The sequence below is a fragment of the Mustela putorius genome, unplaced genomic scaffold (genome assembly GCF_011764305.1).
Source record: "Mustela putorius furo isolate JIRA1106 unplaced genomic scaffold, ASM1176430v1.1 tig00000421_pilon_pilon_pilon, whole genome shotgun sequence".
Classification (NCBI taxonomy): Eukaryota; Metazoa; Chordata; class Mammalia; order Carnivora; family Mustelidae; genus Mustela; species Mustela putorius.
The window spans coordinates 9,931,951-9,957,941 of NW_025421375.1; the positions used below are offsets into that span (position 1 = coordinate 9,931,951).

General features: G+C 33.1%; 1 long non-coding RNA gene across 1 annotated transcript; it reads left to right on the forward strand.

The window, feature by feature from the left end:
• The first annotated feature begins 1,490 nt into the window (after positions 1 to 1,490).
• On the forward strand, positions 1,491 to 25,146 carry LOC101672060. The gene is made up of 3 exons (XR_200132.2): positions 1,491 to 1,565; positions 7,227 to 7,333; positions 25,069 to 25,146. It is a non-coding gene; the product is annotated as an uncharacterized LOC101672060 (long non-coding RNA).
• The last annotated feature ends 845 nt before the right edge of the window (positions 25,147 to 25,991 follow it).

The following is a 25,991-nucleotide window of genomic DNA, read 5'->3' on the forward strand; positions in this document are numbered from 1 at the left end:
TGGGGGAACCAACTGCTCTGTGCAATCAAAATCCACAAAAAGCTTTGGATTCCCCAAAATCTACTAATAGTCTACTGTTGACTGGAAGCCTTATTGGTAACATAAACAGTTAATACACATTTTGTACATTATATGTTTTGTACATTGCAATTTTACAATACATTAAGCTAAAAAAAAGAAGTTATTATTAAGTAAATCATAAGGAAGAGAAAATACATTTACCATACTGTATTTATATATTTAAAAAATCCACATTTAAGTAAACCCATGCTCTTCAAACCCATGTTGTTCAAGGGTCAACACTACATACCTGCCTTCTGAAATGTGGAAAACAGATAAACAAAAAATAGAACAACAACAAAAAGAAACGTGGAAAACACTCTATAATAGTTTTATATTCACATGATTTATAAGAGAAAGACACTTTAAAACAAAGATGTTTTAATATACAGTGTAATTGTATTTCTACACATAAAAGAATCTACTCAAAGATGCTATGATTTCACTCATAGTGGAATTTAAGAAACAAAACAGATGAACATAGGGGAAGGGAAGGAAAAATAAAATAAGATAAAAAACCGAGAGGGAGACAAATCATAAGACACTGTTAACTATGGGAAACCAACAGGATCATTGGAGGGAAGGTAGGAGGGGTCATGGGCATTAAGGAGGGCACTTGATATAATGAGCACTGGGTGTTATATGCAACTGATGAATCACTAAATTCTACCCCTGAAACTAATAATACACTATATGTTAAGTAAATTGAATGTGAATAAAAAAAAAAATCTCATAGGTCAGTTTTTAAACTGAAGATCTTAATTGCTTTTCATTGTTTGAGTGATAAATGAACGGGAAAAAAATTTAACAACTCTTAATTCTCCTGATTTTCTCTTGTCTACCTGGCCAACAGAATGAAGCATTAAGAGAAGTGAATTCTTGCAAGTAAGGCCAGAGAATTTTGTTTATTTCTATAAACGATTATTACTGGCAAATGATAAGACTCCATTTTAAGTACCGAACACTATGTTATCATACTTCACAATATTTTACTATAAGATTTTCCTGTAGAGATTAACCGGAAAATGGAAGAGTAAGAATTTATATAATTATTTATTGTAGATCTCATAAACATTTGAAAAAATTTTGTAATATCTCCAGAGAAAAAAATAATTGAGTTTATTCCATGTTCTTAAAGGATATTTTTCTTTCTCAGATTTCACTGTGCAATAGAATTACTTAGGGTAATTTCAAAAGGCTTTTTAGCTAACTCCAGAACATTCTGATTCAGTGGAAGTAATGCCTTAGATAATTCCGAAGCCAGAGTTTCAAGGTCTAGAATTTGAGAATGATTGCTCTAAGAAACTCTCTCATTTTTAGAGTTGGAGGTATAGAATCACTTGAGTATTACCCTCACAGTCCATATGAGTCCAACTGCAGTGATTCTAGAACATTCTGCTTTCATCATAAATATGAGAAGAAAGTTCTGTTGAAAATCAAGTGTCTGAAATCCAAGGGACTAAAAGCTCTGGATCACCTGTCATAGTCCTCAATCCCAACTCCAGGTAAAAATGCTATAGATGACCCTTGCCTGGCTGACTGGATTTGAGCTTTAGGTCATTATTTGCAGGCTGGATCATTGTGACTCTCCTCCTGCCTTCTAACTTTGCCATTAACTATAGAATTAACCTTAACATGTACTTAAAAAATACCTCCAATAGCCTTAACCCTTCCACCCAACATTAGCACAGAGAACTTATACTGTCATGAAGTCTCACCATAAACAGGATTATGGAGCCATGCCCCTGAAAGCCTATTTACCAAGCAAGCTTGAGTGAGCACAAGAAACAAAATCTAACAGTCATCATCAAGTTGAGCATTATAAAAATGCAAAGACAGCAGAAAAATAAATGGCATCTTTTTAGTAACAGTTGTGGAAAGGAAGAGTTTAGGGAAAAACTACCATCTATTCTCTGGGAAAGGAAAAAGAACACTTGTTACCTTAAAATAACAAGAAATAGAAATTGTTCACTTATGGAATAAATATGATCATCAGTAGAAACATTGGCTAATAAAACCAACCCGAATGAAATCTATGTCAGTAAAACAGGTAAAAGACTCAAGGTATATGTGTCTACATCACACTGTGTATGTATGCACACCGCCTGAAGAAGGACAAGGTGATGGTAAAATACACTTAGAATTTAGAACCTAGTTTTTGAGGTCAGCTAGACCATCAGCTAGGCCATAGTTGGAGTTATAGCGCTGCCATTTACTTTAGTTTACTGTCAGGCAAGTTATTTAACGTCTCTAAGTCTCAAAATTTCTTTCTCAGTACAATGGAAATGATATCTACCTGACATGACCATTGAAAAAATACAGATTAAAATTTATGCACGTGTCTAAGTATCTTGTTCATGGAAATCTCAATAAATAACAGAAGATGACAAACACTTAGGAGAGAACATTGACAGTTATGCATTTAGGGTAAATTGCTAAAAAAAAAGAGAGAAAGTCAAAAAAACAGTTAAAAAAAACAGTTAAATGACTTACCATTCTAAATTCTTTATATACATTAGCTCATAAAACAACCCGTGAGATAAGTGCTGTGTCACTTTTTTCAGATAAGAATATTGAGGCACAGAAGTAATCAGAACTTAAAGAAAGAGCCATAATTAGATATTTTGGAAAAAGATATAATTTTCTTTGCAAAATTAATAATTTATGGCATTTAGGGAAAAATTTGGTGAAATTCTACAATTCAAGAAAGCAGCATTTAAATATCTAAGTAGAAGAGAAGAAATTGCCACCACTAAAAAATAACAACAAAACATTATTTTCATGGCTGCTAAAATCAGAGTGGCTTTGGGAATCAGCAAAACAAAAATTGTTGCAAATAATCAAGCTATAATTGCTCAAAAAGTTGAAAGAGAGCCTGTACACTTCCAAACAGTTAAAAAGATAGACTTTTTGCAGAGAGCATTGGGATAATCGCAGGTGTAAAATTCACTGTTAGTATAATTTACAAATACAAATTCTCATTATAAACATAAACAAAAGTGATCAACAAAAATAAAAGATTTTTGATAAAAAAAGAATTAATATGGACAATCATCATGCGGAGCCAGTGAGTGTTGGAATGCAGGCAAGTCCTCACCAGCATATCTAAACATTATTCTATTTGTTTCTGCATAAGTAATGTAAACTTCACTGTAGAAGTGAAATTATTTATCTTTGTTTCTTCTGGGAGAATGTAGAATAGTGTTCTCTTCTTTAAAATATGCACTTACCCCGCAGACCCTTTTGTAAACCGAAGGTCCATTGGTATAGTCTTGTCTTCCGCTTGTGTTTTCTATACTTTGTGCAATGAATGGTCAGGTGTTACTGCTGTGGTTCGAAGTCTAGGACCTGCCAGAACTACTTCCCACTCCTTGAAAAGAATCAGTAGGCTATGATAATGCTGCAGGGAAGACTCAGTAGACTGTGTATGCTTTCATGGTATTTCTCAGGCACTCTAGAAGACTTCGTGACAGCCTGACTTATTTTTCAATGAAAAATGCATCATCTCACGTTATTTTGACATCCTTTACAAATATACAATTATCTTCTTTTACACAAGGTTAAATTCCATTCAGGTAGATGATGATGTTGTCCCTATTTAAATGTGCAAATCATTTACCGTAGTAAGATTCATTATGCAGGACCCTTGGTATTTAGGGGTTCACATTTAATGCAGTGTGTAGGAAGACCATGAGCTGGTGCAAAGATTAACTCTGACATAATAACTGTTTTTAGATCCACTGGGTAACAGTTTTCATTTTATTTATGAGCCTCATATTTTAAATTGACGTTTATGCTGGGCAATGTGTGAAATTATTTGACTGTGACCAGACTTATTTATAAATTCAATGTGAAGACTGACACATTTCATATGCTGTTTGTATTTTGAATATATTGCAAATGGTACAATTAAAATATCTGAGCTTAAAGAGTGAAGGGGAGCAGTACAGATCCAGTTAAGAAATAATGTTTGAGTGCACACATATTTAAAAAGTTATAAAAGGAAAAGAAGCAATATGAACCACTTATCTCAGTGCCTGAAAATATGCAGGAAGCAAAAATAAGACCTGCTAAGGCTGGCATATGAAAAGGACTTCATGAAATGTTAACTTAACACATTTGAAATCATATTATAATTAGTACCGGGTGAGCCATAAATGTTCCTAAAAACACCTAGAAGTTAATACGGTTTCTCTCTCTCCCTCTCCCTCTCTCCCTCTTGCTTGCTCACATATTATCAAGTATGAAGGTCTTAAATGAAGATTGTGTTCCTAGAGAGTGTGCATCTTTTCTAATGGCAAAATATTAAACCTCAAATGAGTTTTCTTCAGGTATTTTAGCTCTGAGTGGACTGTGAAAATGTAAAGGTCCAGGGTCTGGTTTGTGCATGGCTACCTGCCAGTTACCCTGATCTCTTCAATTTACCTGGCTAGCAACAGAGAAAGGACTGTATAGCCAAGGGGTTCTAACAGGTTCGTCTTATTGATTCTGAGACAGCTAGGAAAAGGAATGATACTATAATTACTAGCAAGAAAAATTCTAACAAGACACATTCAATTTGTTCCTTTTTAGTGACTCGAAATTTCTGACTCACGTTTAGCATAATTCATTTCCTTTTAGTGAAAGTGTCAGTACCATCCTTTTCAAAATATTCCTTCTTCAGAATTCCCCTCTGCATTCAGAAATGACATACAATAGCAATAATAGCAATAATTATAGTAATAACAATACCATGTATTTAGTGATTCAGGATAGAGTGATTGACACTGAAGACAATTATTGCTAGCATATAGTAAAGAAAAACTGGTTTGTTGGTAGGTAGACACTTGGCAACTAGTGAAATGATGAAATCTGTTACCAAACACATAGCTCATTAGAATGAGGGAGTCTGTCGTGCTGAGGGAGGCAGCAGAATACTGTAAACTTTTCATTTTTATGAATATGTCATGTATTTCACTACTGGGCGCATAGTAGGCACTTAATCAATGTAGTTCATTTTATCCGTGGTGACTGCAGAGTAAGCTTTTGGGAAAAGAAAAGTTGAGAAATCCTTGAGGAATGAAGGAAAATTTAATTTCTGGAGGGGAAAAGTTCTTTGACTCAGAAGCAAGAAGGGAAGTTAGAAACAAAGAATGTATCAAAAATCAGGCTGGATTAATGCAGCAGATCGAACAGTCCCGTTAGACAAATAAGAACCAAAGGATACTTATACCAGAAACAAAGCTATGAGTGCAAAGTCCAGTCACCCAGTCAGAAATTTACTATCAGCAGATGCTGAAAAAGAAAAGAAGAGAAAAGACAAGACTGTGAGAGGCTAGCACTGAAGAACTATGATAAATTATCCAAGTGAGTCGTTCCACTTGAGTATTTAAATGAACCCTTTTAAAGAGGAATGACAAAAGCTGAGCTGAATGTGGAGATGGGTATTAATAATAGATGTTAAAGATAACAATATCCCATAATTACTACTAATAAATAGCAGCCATTCCACAAGAACCAAAAAATCTAAAAATTAACAATAGGGTGATAGAATTTACTATTATAATTTTTTTAGAGGGGGTGGAGAGGGTGAGAGAGATAGAGAATGTTAAGTAGGCTCCATACCCAGTGTGGAGCCCTACGTGGGGCTCCCTCTCTGACCCTGAGGTCATGACCTGAGCTGAAATCAACAGTCCGTCGCTTAACTGACTGACCCACCCAGAATTTACTATTACAATTTTTAAATGTAAAGTTTTCCTAATATATTTAGTAATATGCATAATTATTAGTATACTGAATAAATTATATAACTTATAAGAAGCTTTAGTAATTATTGATACAGTTAAATTTACTGTAAATTTACAAGTTTCTCTCTTGCCTTGTTAGTCCAATATCCATAACTACCATAAATTCAATCAGCTATCCCTGAAATATCTAATCATAACAATTAGAATCATGTTTTTCTTACAAACACTCTGGATCTTAACATCCAGGGCTTAGAATTCTTCAACTACTGGTCATTCCCACCAGAAAAGGAAATTTCCCCCCAAATATGAACTCCAGTCCCCTCAAATGAAGGAAGTGGGACAGAAGGAAAGAAAAGGAAGTAATAGTAAATGGAAAAATGATGACGTGTGAGGAAGGGGACTGACCTCTGTACCTGTCCATCCCTTCTGACGAGGCCACCAAAAATAACAACATTGTCCCAAAATCAAATCTCTATCACCTTGAACATTCCTGCTTCTTTTTCTCAGGCTGGATACCATACCTGAAGAATACCATTAGCAGGGCACCTGGATGACTCAGTGGGTTAAAGCCTTTGTCTTCGGCTCAGGTCATGATCCCAGGGTCCTGGAATCGAGCCCCACATCAGACTCTGCTCGGCAGGGAGCCTGCTTCTTCTTCTCTCTGCTTCTTTGCCTACTTGTGATCTCTGTCTGTCAAATAAATAACTAAAATCTTTTTTAAAAAAATACCATAAACAAAAATTTTCCAGGAACATAAACCATGTATTAGTATTATCCCTCAGCCATGCTCTCAGTGGGCATCATATAAGCACAAATAAAAAAGTTCCTGGTTACAATGAACTGACAGGAGAGCCAGGAAGATTATGGCTGACTAATATTCATTGTTGTTGTCATTGTCCTCACTTTAAATATGCTAGGTTCCAAATATTTAAAAAAAAATTTTTGACCAACTTTATCTCCATACAAAATTAGAGAGCTTAATCTGCATTCTGTTTGTGGTTTCTTTTTCTTTTTGCTTGTTTCTCTTTTGCTTGGTTTTATTTTTACAACAATCCTCTCATCAAAACTTAAAAGATTGTTGCCCAGCAATTGTTTTATGTTATAAAGTGTATTCCCCATTCCTGCTCTTAATATGCTTACAGACGGATTCTCCTAAAAAATAACAGCTATGAATGCTGTATAAAATACAAAATAATCATAATCATTATAAGCAACTCCTTAGGCTGTGGAGGGTGTGGGGAAACCCCATAGCAAATTATGGAAGGGGACCATAACGGAGCAAGTAACAGTCCTAGAGTACATTGCTCCTGTCCCTGTGGCTTTGTCCCGAAGATAGCTCAGTTACAGTGGGATAGTAAGAAAGGCATATAATAAACTACAGGTAGACTTTGACCTCTTTTTGAATGAGTGTCTCCTAACCTCTTACTTGCATATGTGCAGGACAAATTGAAAGCAACTTACAATTGAGTTTTAAAGAATTGAACTGAGATCCGAGCCTCTGACCACCAGAGATATGATAGTCTGCATTTTGAGTCCAGTCAATTCAGGTATCTACTGAAACAAAAACATTACTGTATTTTGGGAAAATATAACAGAATTGATAATATCTGTATCATAAATCAGATCTATGATAAAATACAAAAATTTGTGTGTCATAGTCAACAATAAGAAGGAAGAAAGTATTAAATCATACTACAGCATGTGTGAACTTTAAACATTATGCTAGGGGAAAGAAGTACATTCTTTGTATTACATTCCATGTATTACCTGACTCTGTATCTAGAAAATTCGTATTTGTAAATAAGGCATTTCTGTAAATAAGCAATGACAGTTGGCAAAGGCATCAATCAGTCACTACAAAATCAATATTTCACAGAATCTGAATCCACTTCACCACCACCACTTCAGAGAAGTTTGCACAATTATCGCAAATTGAGATTTCTTAATGTCAAAAATATATAAAGTATTATTATTCATATGTTCAATAAAGTGCATCTAGCAGTTTGGGAAACTATAGTGTTTAATTGTCTCTTTTCACTATATATAAAGATTAATTTTGGACTATTTTAATATCAAAGCAATTTTGGTTTTTATTCTGAAGAAAAGATATACAGCCTCACATATTAATCACTAATGGTAGTCATTATGAAACTCAGATTCCTACTGATAAAAATGATAAAGTAGGGACAAAGAAAAAAACAGAAATCAAATGAAATGAGAATTAAAACATTAGAATTTCTCATTTATTCCCTATGTTTCCTATCGTCCTAGTCTTGGTGAAATAGAGCATTAAAGGCCCATTTATTTAATATTACTGAAGTTTTAAATAATTTTAATGAATGTGTATCTTATTACTTAAAATTCACATATGTCATTCTATAATTAAGTATGCTTTGAATTTAAATCTACTAATTTTTTTATATTCATGGTTTGAATCACTTTTTTACAATCTCTGTGTATTCAGACAGCATTTTAGGGGACAATGAATAACTCCATTTCTTTATATCTTTCAAATATTCATTTTTATGCTAAACTAAGTGAAAAATCGTCAAAGAGAAAAAACTTGTATTTTCTAAATAATTGCCATTAATCTCTTATCTCTTTGCTAACATCAGAATTTAGGGCACCATAAAAAAATAATGTATTCAAATTTTTTCAAAGTTATAAAACTCCAATTTCACCTTATTCAGTACACATAGAGGTACAATGATATGTCTAGTATTTAATTTAGTATTTTTAAACTGTATAAGCTTTAATTTGGCTTTCTTTTAAGTTCTACCTTGCTCATAATTTTATATCATGTTTATCATTTTTTCATTGTTATTTCTTTAATCAGAGAATATAGATGTCTAAACAGAGGTCCTCTCTTATCTCTGAGACAGTATTTTGCTTAGAGCTTCATTTTCCCCAAATCCACCTGATGCCTAGCTTATCTGACAGTAAATGATTTTTCCTTTCTGTTTTCTTTTTTATGTTAAAAAAAGTAACATAAAAATTTACCATCTTTACAATTTTTAAATGTACAGTATAGTAGCATTAAATATATACATCTTGTTGTGCAAGAGAGCTCTAGAAACTTTTCATCTTGCAAAACTGAAACTCTGTACTTACTGAATAACTCCCCTTTCCATCGTCCCTCAGCTACTGGAAACCATCTTTCTACTTTCTGTTTCTAAGAATTTGACCTTTTAGATAATGCATATAAATGGAATCATGTAGTATTTTTCTTCTTGTGACTGGTTTATTTCACTTAGCATAACGAATTCATCCAATTCGTAGCATATGAAAGGATATCTATTTTTTTAAGTGAAAAACATTCCATTGTATGCATATCCTAATACCTTATCTCTTCATCCCAGTGGACATTAATATTGCTTCCACCTCTTAGCTATTGCAAATAAGATGTCTCTTCAGGATCCTATTTTCAGTTTTTATGAATACACACCCGGAGACGGGATTGCTGGATCATATGGTAGTTCTATTTTTGATTCTCTGAGGAACTTTCGTACTGTTTACCATAGTAACTGGACCAATTACATTCCCACCAACAGTCCACAACAGTTCCAATTTTCCCATATGCTCACCAACAGTTATTATCTCCCCCCCCCCTTTTATAGTGGCCATCCTAATAAATACAAGATGATATCCTATAGTGGCTTTGATAAGCATTTCTCAAATGATTAGTGATGTTGAACATCTTTTCATATGCTTCTTGTCCATTTGTATATATTCTTTGGAGACCTGTCTATTCGAGTCCTTTGCCTACTTTTAAATTGGATTATTTGGGGTTCTTTATTGTTGAGTTGCAGAACTTCTTTATAGATTCTGAATATTAACCCCTTATCAAATATCTGCAAATGTTTTGACCCATTCTGTAGGTTTCCTTTTCACTCTGTTGATTGTTTCCTTTGTGGAGCAGAAATTTTAAGAATGATGTAGTCCCATTTATCTGTGTTTCTTTTTGTTGCCGATGCTGTTGGTGTCATATCCAAGAAACCGTGCCAAATCCAATAACGTGAAAAAATTTTTTTCTATATTTTCTTTTAGAAGTTTATAGTCTCAGGCCTTGTGTTTCAATCTTTAATCCAGTTTGAGTTAATTTTTATATAGCTATAAAGGTTCAATTTATTTTTTTTTAATATATGAATATCCAGTTTTCCAGCATCATTTGTTGAGGAGATGATCCTTTCCCCATTGTGTAGCCTCGGCATCATTGTCAGAGAAATCTCTTTTATATCCCCGGGAGCTTTTCCTAGTTCTAAAATACACAATTTCTGGTTTTAACATATGCCAGTGAAGCAATACCGGAATATGAAGTTTGAATGATCACTTCTAATCTGGGAAAAGGCAGGATCAGCTGGGATCAGATTCCCTCAATTTAATTGAGTATGCAATGTCAGTTGGTATTATAAATACCTGAATCAGAGAAAATTATAACAAATCAGTAAGTTAGCTTTCTATAAAATACATTTAAATCGCCCCAATAATATAATAGACAATATAAGTAATATGTGACTTTCAAATATATCATTTCTATCTAACTGATTTAATTATTCTGTTTATACATAATTTAGGGGCCTACAGAACTGAAGACTTTCCATTTTGCCTCAAACCAATAAAGGTTTTACTTGATTTGTACTACAAAATCTATACATCTGTTATTAAAGACTTCCATATTTATTAATAGGATGAATACTATGATGTTGTTTATACTTAGGATCTTATATAAAATATGAAACAGGCAATGAAGATATAAACATATCAGTTTTGGTAAAGACAAACAAAACCTACATTTTCCAATGAAATGAAAGAACAGACACCATACATGCAATGGTGCATATCCCTGTCTCACCCATTTTAAATTTTTAAGGAAAAAGGTATAAGTATTGCCTCTTGAAATCAGAAAAGGCATAGAGTTAGCCTGTGAAATATGAATGTCTGGTTTTCTCAGAACCTCCATTGTTATAGAAAAGAAGAACAGAGAAAATTATGCTATCCTAAATTCTGAGCTCCATCTATCCTTTTGGGATTGATCATGGACACCAGCATTTTAATACTCTAAACTGGCTGTAAGGAAGAATACCTGCAATTAGAAAGCTCCATATGCATATGTTGTGAAAACCAGCTAATCTTCTCAGTCGAGAGAACAATTGGCACATTTGTGACTTATCCTTCTGCTTATGTGTTTATACAAAGAGCTAAATGCTGCTGTATCAGCTTTATGCTTTAATTACAGGTGTTAGCATCAGAAAATAGTGAGTAATCTTGACTCCATCATGTGAAATGCAACTTGTGAAACTCAAACCTACTTCTAATGTTCAAGAATTGTTTCATGAATTAATGATCACTAATGGCCTATTTGTTCATAACCTGTGAATTAAACAAAGACTATGTCTTTGGTTGGAAATATGAAGAGAAACTTATTAATTTGCCTGCTACTTTCCTTATTGCATACTTTAATTGGTCTTATGGACTCAATTGTGACATATATTGAATGGTTAACTTTCTAGGATATCAACAATCAGTTCAGAGATATCTATATCTATCTATAGAGCTCCCTAAAACTTAATACTTATCAAGCCAATGCCATAATTAATTTCATAACTTTGTATTGGAATCATTCTCTCAGCTTTTCTTTTTTTTTTTTTTTTTAATTCTTGTACAACCTGTTTAATGATATTTTGCATCTGTTTTGCAAACCTAACCAGAATCAGCAGAGAATCCTGAAATGTAATTAAATTTTGGAGCTATTTCTTTTTTGATCATAATGTTTTATCCTTTATTGAAAGACAGAGTTTACTGCATTGCAAGATAATTACCTTAACGGAGCTTCATAAAGAAGCACTATTTTCTGGCAAGAAAGTTAGTCATTCTTTTGATTAATACAATTATTAGGAACAACATGGCAAGGGCAAGATTCTATGGTATGAGTAAATCTTGTTATGTGGAATCATGATATAATTCATAGTTAAAGGAATAATTTTATGTCTAGTTTTTTAGTTTCCTTTTTATATTTGTTCAATTCTGCCTAAATAGTATCAAAAGGGGAAGTTTTAATATAGGAAGCTTAGACTGTAACTCTAATTTTTACTTTTTTTTTTGCAACTCATGCTTACGATAACACTTTTTTATTTTTGCAACTCATGCTTCTGATACCAAATGTAAAACTCTGTCTAGATTCTTGCTCTGTAAAATTATATTCATGGACAAGCATCACCTGTACACCCTAAAATTTGATAACCAAGAAACAAGAAAGAATGTGACCACCGATGGTTTCTGACATTTAGAATTCTTGATCTTAGAATGAAGGTTTTTGATTTGAACCTGTCCGTGTTGAATCATCTTCTGTTTGATTCAAGGCTCTTAGGAAAGCTGTCTCCTTCATTGACACTGTCAGTTTTGGGACAGTCTTGAGAGATTCTCAGTTTTAGATCTTTCATCAATAAAGAAGTCAAAGAGGTGATGCAAGGTGTTTTTCAACTAGAATCATAAATTTAAGCTTTAATTCCTAGGGTTTTTACCTGAAGAGGGCTTTATGTCTCCACATGCTGGACTTTGATCTTTCACGTACTACTGAAAGAATGGAATTAAGTGGGGCTTAAATAGCACCACACCAAAACGATTTTATAACAGTAATTGAAGAAAATAGTTCATTAAATTTTCATGAATTTTCTGTTTGATTCATCTGTTTTGGAAGCAGATTTACACAGCTCAACATCTGTTGTATACGTAGTGTAAATAGATACAATAAAATATTTGGAGGTTCTAAGTATATATGAAAACAGTAATCGAAACAATGTGTGAAGTGCATCTTTGCAAATATCTTCCCTGGTTCAAAAGCTAAATTTTCTAGCTCATGAATATTGATATATTTGCTTCTTTTACTTCTGTTCTTATTTTTTAAATTGTTCATAAGTAAGATTTTTAAATCTTGAGAACTATAAGTATCTTCTAGATTTGTTGGTTTCATAGTAACTAAGACAAAACTCTAAGGCCATGCTTCCTTCTCATTATAAGAAGTAAAGTAACAAAAGTTTTATTTGAGTGATTTCTAAATAAAACTATTTTTGTGCCTTAAACTTCAAAAACATATTCAGTTGGAAGATCTACAGCTCTGCCAAGAAGGAAGAATATGGAAAAAAAAATTCAATCAGGCTGTAAAGAGATTGATGAAAAACTTAGCTACAACCTTAGTGACGTGTGCAGTGGAGTGAAGACCCTTATTTATTCAAAATAGAAAAAATAATGATTTAAGGGTCTGAATGGAGGCATTAAGCTGTCTCAGAGCCAAATAGAAATATATTAAAATGTCTTCAGAGAAACAAAGAAATACAAAGTGCAACCAAGCAGTGAAATAAAATAGTTGAGATTTTAGTGGTTTCAGGATTCTGTTTACTCAAATCAAAGAATTATATAACCATATATAAACAAGAACTAGATATATAAAATCCACTCTTTAGTAACAGTATAGAATGCAGTGCTCTGAAAGCATAACAAGCACAGAAGTGCTTACTGTGCCCATCAGTGATGTAGAGTCATCCTGACATGTGCATTATGGTTGAATTGGAAGCAAGCATACTGTCCATTGGTAGGTAAATGTTTGATTGTATTATCAACTTTCTTAGAAAGTAGAATTTTGCAACATACGTGAAAAAACACCGTAGCCCTGATCTCTTGAGTAGCAGAAATGGTCATGTTTTATTAGTCATGTTTTATTTTACAAAAAGAAATTCAATTGCAATGTGATTAACATGATGTTATTCATGTAAAAAAAAAGATAATGGAGATTGACTGTATGGTAGTCTAAATTGGTATGAGAAAGGACAGCAGAAGTCTGTACATGATAAATGTTGCTTTTCTGCAGCAGGGGTGAATGTTCCTACGAAACCTTTTGTTTCAATGGATCATGGCAAATGTATATTACTTCTGTAACTTTATATGGGGCATACAAAAATTGTCCTTAAAATTAAGGTAGTAAATTTAACTTGAATATAAGCAAGCTTCTGGATAAAACCACCTATTTGTAGAGCTACAAGGAATGGAGCAAGTAATTTAAAAAAGAAATAATCTTCTAGGCTTAATTTAAAGAAGAAAGAAATAAGTAGGAAAATATACAGGTTTCTATATTGGAAGAGAATCAATATTGTTAACATTTAAATCTCTGCAACTTTACCTATAGATTCATGTGCATGTACAAATCATGTGTGTATAAACTGACAAGCTGATTCTAACGTGAATTTGGCAGTTAAGACATCTTGGGTGGGTAGCACAATATTTTAAAAGAACGAAGTTGGAGGACTCATGTTATCAAACTTAATATTCACCATACTTAATATAGTGTGTGGTGTCTTTTTGTACAAGGATAGACAAATGCACCAACATTCAGCAGAGAAAGACCAGGATTATATATTCGGTCACACGTGTTCTTGCAAAAGTGCTGAATTGCAAGTGGATAAACATGATCTCTTCCATAAATAATGACAGATTAATTAGATATCTATTTGGAAAAAAATTAGCTCATATAAGCACTAAAATTTATTCATAGTGAATCGTGGACACAAATGAGAAAAGTAAAATAATAAAGCATCTGAAAGAAAACATAGGAGAAGGCCTTCATGACCACTGGTTAATTAGAGACTCTTAAACAGTCTGCACTAAAAAAAAAAAAAAAAAATCCATTACATCTACTGAAAACTGAAAAGACAAATGAGATGAGAAAAAGATTTTTGCAATACATATATTTAATTCTACTATACAGAATACATAAAGATATCCTATAAATCAATGAGAAAAAATGTATGAGGTAATGAAAATGCTTTGATTTCTGTTCCCCACCAAGATGGAATAAGAGTGAAAGATTTACTCTCTTGCTTTAAACAATTAGAAATATATTAAACAACTAGAATATGAAGTTCTCAGCTACATGAAGCAACTGAACAACTAAAATATAAGAAAATATTTCTAGTTGTTTGACAATTAAACCATGCTGGACTATGATCTCTTGAGAAAAAGGAAAGAAGAAAGTAAACCCTCTGACTGCAGCAGCTTAATGCTAGATTGACATTCTCACTGAATTGATGAGTCAGAGATTACAAGTCAGGAAACCCGAAGTAGGTTTATTCACCTCTTTTTTATTTCTTTTTAAGAAAGGGAAAAGTTATGTCACAGTCATTATTAAAGTGCATATATTTAATAATAGTGACATAAATAATAGTGGCATAAGTAGGTCTTCTTCTATGACCAGGTCATACAATCAGAATTTATTCTTTCTTTTGGACTTTTCACTTGAGGATAGTTTAATCATTTCCATCAGTAACTACAAGTAACTACAATGACTAAAATAATTGGCACAGACCAATGAGAGATAGTTGTGGGTCAAATAAACAACATACTTTATACTTAGAAAAGGGATAATGACCTTTCCCCTGGAAATATAATAAATAAATAATTTAACATCGTTTCTTTCACTTGATTTCATAACTTTGTCAGGTGCTGACCCACATAAGTTTAAAAGCATGGAAATAATGAAAATGTCAAGATGGTGTTTAGGATTCAAGTGAGAGAGGCATTGGAAAGGATCAGGAGAGAATACACAAGAAGTTTATCAATCATAGTAGAGCATTATCTAGCATTCATATTATATTGCTGGAAAAAGAAACTCCAAAATATAGTAATATAGTAGCTTAACTAAGAAAAATTCTTACTTTTTCCTCTTCTTCCCCTTGTTGTTTTCCTCTCCTCCCCCTCCCCCTCCCCCTCCCTCTCCTTCCTCCTCCTCCTTCTGCCTTCCTTTTCTTCTCATCCTTCTCCTCCTCCTCTTCCTCCTTCTTTTCTCTCCTTACTCTTCTTCTTTCTCTCCTTCTTATTCTCCTCTTCCTCATTCTCCTTTTTCTTCTATCTCCCTCCCTGACGCCCTTTGTCCCTCTCCTTCTCTCTCCGTGTCTCAGTCTGTCTCTTTCTTTCTCCAGTGCAAGTGGCAAAGTCCTGTGCTTATAGGGGATCTGGACAGCGCTGTTGAACAAGACACCTTTAATTTGCATTTTTGAAGATAGCACAAAACTACATCATTCTACTAGCCCATAGGACTGGGAAAAAAGAAAGGAGATACATAAATTATGATCCTTTTTTAAAAAAGTAAAGTTTAAAGGATTCATAGGTCACTGTCTCTGTTATCATTTTACTGAGAATCTAATCATATCACCACATCAAGCTTTAATATAGATTTGAAATTCTAGTGTTTAACTCTACATCTGTGTGCAGAGCTAGAACTTCTATTACCATAGAGTAAAAGGAAAGGGATATGGAAGGGAGAATAAGCAGTCTTTGGAAAAGCTAGTGTTTTCGATCTTCAGGTGAGTGTTGGGATAATGAGTATTTGTTTATCATTAACATTTATTAAACAACATATTTGATTTATATATTATTACATCAGATTTTGAAATAGAAAAACATAACCAACTTTACATAGACTAAGATCCATAATTCTAATGGAACAAAACTAGAAATCGGTAATAGAAACATAGAGAAAAAGATACTAAGTTTTAGAATCAACAATAAACTATTTTTTTAACATTTTATTTATTTACTTGACAGAGAGAGAACACATAACAGGCAGAGCGGCAGACAGAGGGAGAGGGAGAAGCAGGCCCCCCGTCGAGCAGGGAGTCCGATGTGGCCTCCCTCCCAGGACCCTGGGACCATGACCCGAGCCGAAGCTTAACTGACTGAGCCACCTAGGTGCCCCCAAACTCTTCTATTAAATTGAAAGTGAGTTACAGAGGAAATCATAAGAGCAAATACAAAATCTATAACCTTGAATAAAAATTCACCACTATATATGACAGATTTTGTAGAACAAAAATATTTACTTAGAGGTGATTTTGTTATCATTTATCAGAAAATGAGAAATATTGGGGAAAGTGATCTAAATATTTAAGAAGTAGGGGGAAAAAAGAAAAATTTAATGGACAAATCTAAAGACACCCAGAAAATATCAATAATAAATATAATGGCTAAATTAACATAATAAGTAACAAAAATAAGAAAATAATACAAAATTTATCTTATCTCTTAAAATTTATTAAAAGTTAAGTTTTTAGTGAGTCTGATGATAAAAAAGTATATTTGCATAAACAAATGAAAGGAAAAAGATATATAATTCCAAATATATATATATTTTTTAACATAAATAGGAAAAAATTATCTGGATCAACAATAACTATTAAGTAATTGTAATTGAAGAACTTTTTGTCTTTAAAGTCCCAGATACATGCACCTGGTTGGCTCAGTTCATTAAGCGTCTGACTCTTGGTTTCTGTTCCGGTTACGATCTCAGGACTGTGAAACTGAGCCCTGCATTGAGCCTCATGCTGAACCCTCCTGAGTTGGTACCCAAAGTGGGCTTAACATTCTCTCTCTCGCTCGCTCTATCCCTCCCTCCCACCACACACATGGGTGCTCTCTTTTGCTTTTTAAAAAAAAAAAAAAAAGAGAGAGAGAGAGAGCTACAGATGGCTTTAAAGTGAGTCCTATCAAAACTTAAAGATACACAAGTACATATTATATAAGCTATAGTATAAAATAAGTGGGGAAAAAGAAAATTTCTCAAGTATATGAAATTATTCTAAGCTTATATTGCCAGTGTTACAAGGTGGGGCTGTCTCATAATTCACAACATAGACCTGTGCACAAAAAAACCGGCATTATAAATCAGTGAAAAAAATGATAAACTATCCAGTAATGTTTAAATAAATGTCATCTCCATGGACAGAAAAACTAAATTATATTCCTCATCTGAACATATATAAAAATCAATTCCATATGCAATAAAAATATAAATATTAAAACTGAAAACAAAACTATTAGAAAAAATATAGAATTCCCTATACCAGTAACATATAATAGAAATGTATTTTAATATATATTATAAATAGTGTTTATAAAGCCATTGTGTATATCACAAATTAGGTAGATGGTAGATTCACAAAAATGTAAAGACTGCCAACATACTGGACAAAATAAATGAAAGATAAGTGTAACATTGATTGCTGACCATAGGTTAATATTTAGACTATATAATGGAATTTGTTTCAATCAATAAGAAAAGACAAGCAACCCAAAAGTTTTAAAACAGGAGAAAAGTTTCAACAGTCCATTCATAGAGGAGATCTAAATGATCATAATCATATGAAAAAATGCTCAGTCTTGCTAATAATTAGGAAAACACAACCTAAAACAATAGTTTACTGTCATATTAAGCAGATTGGCATAATTATAAGACTGATAATATAAAATATCAATGAGGCTGTAAGGAACTGGCAACATTTACATTGTTAGTAGTCATATGTTGGTGGGAAAGAATTTTATATAAAAATTTGATCATATGTAGTAAAGGGAAGAGGCAAATTCTTTATGATCCATTAATTCCATATGTAGTTGTGCATCAAAAGAATTTGTTGTTAGTGAGAAAGAGAAAATGCATTATTTTGATATGTGTGTATACATATGTATATATGTGTATGTATATGTAATGTATTATCTCATATAAATCATTTATAGACTCATAAATAGGGAAACTGGTAAATAAAGTAACATGTTCAGATATCAAAATAGAAGACCATAGTTGAGGGGCACCTGGGTGGCTCAGTGGGATAAGCCGCTGCCTTTGGCTCAGGTCATGATCTTAGGGTCCTGGAATCGAGCCCCACATGGGGCTCTCTGCTCAGCAGGGAGCCTGCTTCCCTCTCTCTCTCTCTCTGCCTGCATCTCTGCCTGCTTGTCATCTCTCTCTGTCAAATAAATAAAATAAAAATCTTTAAAAAAAAAAAAAGACCATAGTTGAGGTGAGGTGAATGTCCTAGGTACATAAATAAATAATGTATGTATTTTAAAGATTAATGCTATAAGTTACACAATAATGAATAACCTATAATAACATTTATGCACATTTTAATAAAGCTACAACAAACTCCAGTATTACATATCATTAATGTCTATATAACTATAGTAAAATTGATAGCATATGTTTGTAGTGAAATATATAACAGCCATAAAATAGTAGTTACTTCTACAGTGTGAATAAGGCAAATGAGATCTTTTAAACAGACCTCTAGCCTTAACTTTAATGTTTTATATTCTTTTAAATATTGATCGGGGGGGGGGGCGTGGTGCCTGGGTGGCTCTGTCATTGTCTGCCTTTGACTCCAGGCATGAACCCAGGGTCCTGGTACCCAGTTCTGCGTTGGGCTCCCTGCTCAGCAGGAAGCCTACTTCTCCCTCTTCCACTCCTCCTGCTTGTGTTCCCTATCTCGCTGTATCTCTCTTTGTCAAATAGATAAAATTTTAAAAATGAAATAACAAAATATCTGAAGCAAATATGGATAATGGTAAGATTTGATGTATCAGTAGACAAAAATTTGTTTACCGTTACGTAACTTTATTTAAATATTTGGAACATGTTATATTTATGAGGAAAAATACAAGTTTTATATCTCTTTGTTTGAAATACTTTATCATTAAAAAAGGGATGAAGGACACCTGGGTGGCTCAGTGGGTTAAGCCCCTGCCTTCGGCTCAAGTCATGATCTCAAGGTCCTGGGATCAAGACCCGCATCGGGCTCTCTGCTGAGCAAGGAGCCTGCTTCCCTCTCTCTCTCTCTCTCTCTGCCTGCCTCTCTGTCTACTTGTGAACTCTGTCAAATAAATAAATAAAACCTTAAAAAAAAAAAAAAAGGATGAAAAAAGTTAAGTGAGTTAATGAGTTAATTTCTTTCCTTAGATTCTCCTTGGGGAAAGACTATCAGGAATAACCAGGTTTTAGAAGACAATTATATAGTTGCTATTGGTTTGTAACACTGTAAACATCTAGAATGCTCCTCTGCCTTCTGTCCTGTTCTCCACTCAGTTTTAGTTTGCTGAGTTAGCTGGCTTGGTATATATAACTTTTTTATAACTTTTCTTTTTGCTCATTTCTTTGTATACTGTTCTTTGTCTTAGATGATATCAACCTATTTTGTAGATTTTATTTCTGTTGTTTTTGATTAGTTTATTTTCTTTCTCAACTTAGATTCCCCCCACTAACTCTACCATTATACTTTCATTTATACTAAAGTTTTAATTTGTCATTTAACTCTTTTTTTTTAACTTTTTTTTTTATAAACATATATTTTTATTCCCAGGGGTACAGGTCTGTGAATCACCAGGTTTACACACTTCACAGCACTCACCAAAGCACATACCCTCCCCAATGTCCATAACCCCGCCCCCCTTCTTCCAACCCACCTCCCCCCAGCAACCCTCAGGTCATTTAACTCTTTATATGACTGGCTCAATATTTTATCTTCAATAATATTCTCATTGAGAATTTTATTTACTTCTTAGGCTGTTTTTTTGTCATCTGATTTTGTTATTATCAACTATGAAAACCATTTTGGAATAGGAGCATTGTTGGAGATTGACCATGCCCTAAGGGATATTTGGATATATATATTTTTTTTTCTAAATACCCTATGCAGAATCTGTGAACATCCTACTGTTGATTTCTATACTCCCCTCAAAAATGAATCATCTGAGTTTAAATTTCTTAAAATGAGTAATCTGCAAAGGAACCATAAAAAAAATACCTCCTTAGGGTTACCTGGGTGGTTAGTCGGTTAAGTGACCAACTCTGGATTTTGGCTTAGGTCATGATCCCAAGGTACTGAGATTAGGCCCCATGTCAGGCTCTGCCCTCAGCAGGAATCTGCTTGAGTCTCTCTCTCTCAGGCACCTGGGTGGATCAGTTGGTTGAGCAACTGCTTTCGGCTCAGGTCGTGATCCTAAAGTTCTGGGATGGAGTCCCACATAGGGCTCCCTGTTCAGCTGGGAGTCTGTTTCTCCTTCTGACCTCTCCCCTCCCATGCCCTGTCTCTCCCTCTGCCACCCCTCCCCCAGCTCTAAATAAATAAATGAACCTTTAGAAAAACAAAAACAAAAACACCTTCATAATTGTGCTTCTAGTACAATGCATTATGGCATTAGGATAGTATTTTCTTTTTACATAAAACATTCCCAGTCCTGTTATGAAACCTATCTATGTATAAGCATAGTCATTTTTTTAGAAAGATTTATTTATTTATTTGAGAAAGAGAGAGAGAGAGATAGAGAGAGAGCCTGTGGGCAGGGGTAGGGCAGAGGGAGAGAATCTCAAGCAGACTCCCTGCTGAACCACCCAGGTGGCTGAGAGAGAGATCATGACCTGAGCAGAAACCAAGAGTCTGACGCTTACAGACTGAGCCACCCAGGCACCCCATAGTCATTTATCTCATGTTTTCTGCTCCAAGTAAATCCTGAAAGGTAGTTAATACATAGACAAACTGTGTCAAATCAGGAGAGTAGAACACACGAAAGAATCATTTTGAGGAGATGAGGATTTGGGAAACATTCTCAATAGGCAGCCTGATCTAACTTCTACCAAAATTCAGTGATCTGCTGTAGTATAGTGCCTGCGTGTTGGTCATTACTGTCTTTTGTAGTACTTGGCTTAACACGCACTAAGAATTTGATAAAATTTAAATACATTAATGAGTAAGAAAGAGGTCTATTTAGTGGTCTATTTAGTGTGTCAGAACTAGGAGTATGTCAGAACGTAGTACATCCTACCTCAAGAGTGGGAATGAGTCAAAATCATACAACCTTAAACTGCAAAAGCAAATGGCCTGACCTTCTCTGGCCTTCCAGATTCCCTGGAATATAACTTTCAGTGACTTCCACCCTCTTCTGAAATGAGTGGCTAGAGTTCAAAATACAAAAGACTTACCTTTTCCACAAAATGCTGTTTTATGCTATTAACCTGGAAGAGGTCAGCCCTTTATATTTCAGAAATTTATTATGAAATCTCTCCACATAATAGTCAAATTAAATTACATGTGTTCTTATTATGCTTATGCTTCCAAGTGGAACAGAATAATATTTTATGGGGAAAAATAAAGGAACTAACAATTAAAAAATTAGATTTTACCAAATTCCAGCACAAGTACTTCAGGGAGTTTGTTTTTCAGGGATCTTCCTCTTTAATCTCTAAGATAAATAGATTTATTTAGATCTGTGGCTTTTAAAACTGATTTATTAAGGACTTTTAGTAGATCATAAAATCAATTAGGTGATTAAAATAATCACTTAAGCCTTTAAAAAATAAAGTAGAAGAAAGATTTTTATATCGTATTGTATATATAAGGATAAATATGAAAATCAGTTTCCAATCATGTATATATGTTTGCCAGTGTATATACTGAATTGTGATAAAAGATGCCTTTGTTGTGTAGATTATTTATTTTTTAGAAAAAAGTACTTGACCACCTTTTCTCTAAACTTTACCAGGTCTGATTTGAATATTTTAGCTATTTTAATATCAAATTAATTCTTGTCTCATTTATTTTATGAAAAACTTAAAAAGTATCTGGTCTGGAAATCATGTTCTTTATGTTTTTAACTAATTTAACTAACTTGTGATGGAAAAAAATAAAATTTGATTTCAATATATTACCTGATTGCTTTCCTATTTATTACATACCATTTAATGCCATACAAACCTCACTGCCTATGCATCAATGTTCTATTATTAAGTATTTTAAACTTATACATAGACACACAAAACACAACATACAAAGTAGGAAAACAGAAAGTGATAATGTAGATCTTTGAGAAAAATCTTCTTTTATAGAAATCTGATATATTTTCATAAACTGTGACCAGTGTTAACATACAAAAGCAATTTATAATGATGTCAATATCTACTACTCATGGTCAGATAAATTAATTTACCTATAGGTACATACTAGTATTTTTTAAAAAGTGTAAAAATTAGGTTAAAAAAATTGTTTTGACCTCCATGGGACAAAAAGCATGATAATAATGTTCTGTAATTTTCTGTTTTATTTTGCCTAGGAACTTTTATTACAGAGGTATAAACCAAACCTTTACATTGATTTTTAATATTATTCTTAGAATTTTTATATTATTCTAAAATAGGAATTATTAAAATGTATTTTTTAGATAGTTCAATTAATTTAATTTTGTCATAGGGAAGATCTGTAAATACTGAAAATCAAACAATTTAAGACACTAATAGCTTCAGCTCATTAACAACCAATGATCCCTGTGAGTCTTCAGAATTTTTTTCAGAACTTTCTGATATTCCATTCCTGGTATACTATTTTTCTGTTTGTTGTGTTTACTGAATCTTTCACCTTTTGAGTGGTTTCCCAGTGCAAAATGTAATACTGTCATTGTGAGATCATCTCTATTATTACTTTTTTTTTTAAATACAAGTGAACCCTGTCCCTAATTTGGAAGTTCTTTTACAGAGTACTTCTTTGTTTGCCTGTATTCTGAAGGAGCCAGTGACGCTGAATTCACATATTTTACTTTTTATCCTTCTAATTCCTTCTACATCAAGTTCTACTGATTTCTCACTTTTTCCACCTAAAGACAGCTTTTGTGTGCTGATTCCCAAGAAAGAGAATGAAGATGTCTAGCTCCTACTCACCGGGGCTACAGCTCTTTGGAGCTGGAAGTTTTATGTTACAGATTCCCTTTCCAGTCTCTTCCTTTCTAGAGATCCAAGGGAAAACCTCAGTGTCCACCTATTAGGGTCCATATCTAAGTCCCAAACTCCTGAGGGCCATTGGCATTACCAACTCTCACTTTCTGAACTGGTTTTGATTTTTCTCTTTGTTTCTAGCATCTAAAATTTCACTTTGCTTAAGGAAGTTATTTCTTTTGAAACTTGTTATAATTTATCCAGAAATTCTATGTTTGTATCAGTTGGGCTGCCTTGCCACATCAGCTCAAGTTACCTCAGGACAAAAGTCAAACCAAAGCATTTTTCAGGGGGAAGTTTCACAACACACAACCACATATTAGACTTGCTATAAACGATCAACTTCCAGGTCCAGATCAGGACAATTGGTACTCCTCCCACACAACATAATTCCCATTAAAAAAAAGTAGTGTATATAGTTATCAACTCATTATATAACTGAAATCATATTATATAATTCAAATATGCTAAGGGAGTGAAACCTGTATGTTCTTACAGGAAAAATAAAAGGCAAATTAGAAATAAGAATGTATTGTTTAAAATAAATTAAATTAAAATAAAATCAATTAAAATAAATATTATTTTAAAATCCTCTAATGGAAAGGGCATACCAAGTCCCAAGCAGAATATCCAAAAATCACTCTTAGAAATACCATAGCAAAATCTTAGAACTCCAAAGTAAAAGAGAAAAATTATACAAGTTTGCTATGACAGAAATCATATTGATCCTAGCTTTCCTACTTATTACATTGAATGTAACTAGAGGATGCATTTTATCAAGAAAAATATATTAAGTAGAAGATGGTATACAAGAAACAATCAGGAGGAGGAAAAATGATGTATTATAACATCTAAAGGGAGTTGTAAAAAATTAGCAGAAATAGAAGCTAAAATCTCAAGTGATTAAAAAAGAAAAAACATGGTGAGCTTATTTTTTTCACTCAAAGAGAAGATACATCAGTCAGAATCAGCTTCTGCTGTATATAGGAATAAATAATCTAAAAAGACAGAGCTTTATTATTTCCTCATGTAAAAAATAGTTTTGAGGTAGGTGATCCAGTGCTAATATGGTGGCTCTACCATTATTTATGTAACATTTATATTAAACATTTGTTTAATATTTAAACATATTTCTCCATCAACATGGAGAACTAATCAGCAACTATAACATTTCCTTCCAAATAAAAATACTTTTTGCAAGCTGTCACTTTCTCCTTTTCCTTCCAATATCCCATATTTTGTTGAAATCTTCTTGAGTTTTAGTTTCTGGTTTTTATTATATTTTCAATATGCTTCTACTTTTCTAGATATAAATTTTGTTGATTGTCTCAAGGTTTGTAGTCATACTGTCTGTCAAGTATACTTAACTCTATTTTTTGCTGGCTTTTTTTTTCAACCCTGTTTTTCATATTTTATGAGTTCAATAACTCTTGACCTCATGCTTTCTTATTTTGTTAGAGTAGATTATTTACTGTTTTTGAAAGACTTTCTGACCATCCTGCAAGCTGGAATATGTCACTAACTTGCCCTCAGAAGTTAATGATGTTTTGAAGTAAATAAAATTCTACATTTACCATTTTGTTTTGGATTTTAAAATATTCCCATTTTTTTTAATATCCTGAGTTACAAAACATAAATCCTCTGCTAGCTTAATTATGATTCCTTTGACAAAAATCATCTTGTGTTTGCTGTCTTTCTTCATAGGAAACTCTTTATGAAGCTTTGGAATTCTTCAATTTTTACACGTAGTCTGTAGATCTCCTTCACTACCAACACCAACAACCTAGCTTGAGGTTTGTAGTAGATCATAAAATCAATTAGGTGATTAAAATAATCACTTAAGCCTTTAAAAAATAAAGTAGAAGAAAGATTTTTATATCGTATTGTATATATAAGGATAAATATGAAAATCAGTTTCATATATGAATATTTCATATTCAGCTCAAGAAAATTACTTATTTTGTATTTTCTTTTCTCCATTTCCTTCAATCTTCCTACAACTCTTATTAGAGAGATTGTCCAACTTGCAATATTGTCCTAATGTTCTCATCTCCTTATCTTTTCATGGAATATTATGAGACAATCTGTTGACCAAATCAAGATTCAATCTTTGGATATGTTTCTCCTAATATTAAGTCTGTTCAGGTTTATTTTATGGTCTGTTTTCTTTTTATTATTATTATTATTATTATCTGTTTCTTTTTTAATTTTACCCACCAGGTTTTTAATTTTCAGTGCTCTAAGTGTTTCATTTTTATATAACAAGTAACTTCTTATAACACCCTCTCAGTAATCTCAGTGGATTTGAATTACATGTGTTTATCTTTTATTTCTCTAATAATTAGTCTTATTCTGTATATTAATTTTTCTATGCTTTTTTAAATATTTTATTTCTTTTAGGGGGGGCAAAGGGAGAGGAAAAGAATCTCAAACAGACTCTGCCCTGAGCACAGAGCCCAGTCAGGGCCTGGATCTCACAACCCTGACTGAGATCATGACCTGAGCCAAAGCCAAGATCAGACACTTAACTTACTGAGCCACCCAGGGGCTCTAACTGTGCTCTTTCTGTGATTGATTCTCTTTCATGATTCTAATTTCCTCAAATACTTGATTCTTTGTTGTGGTGC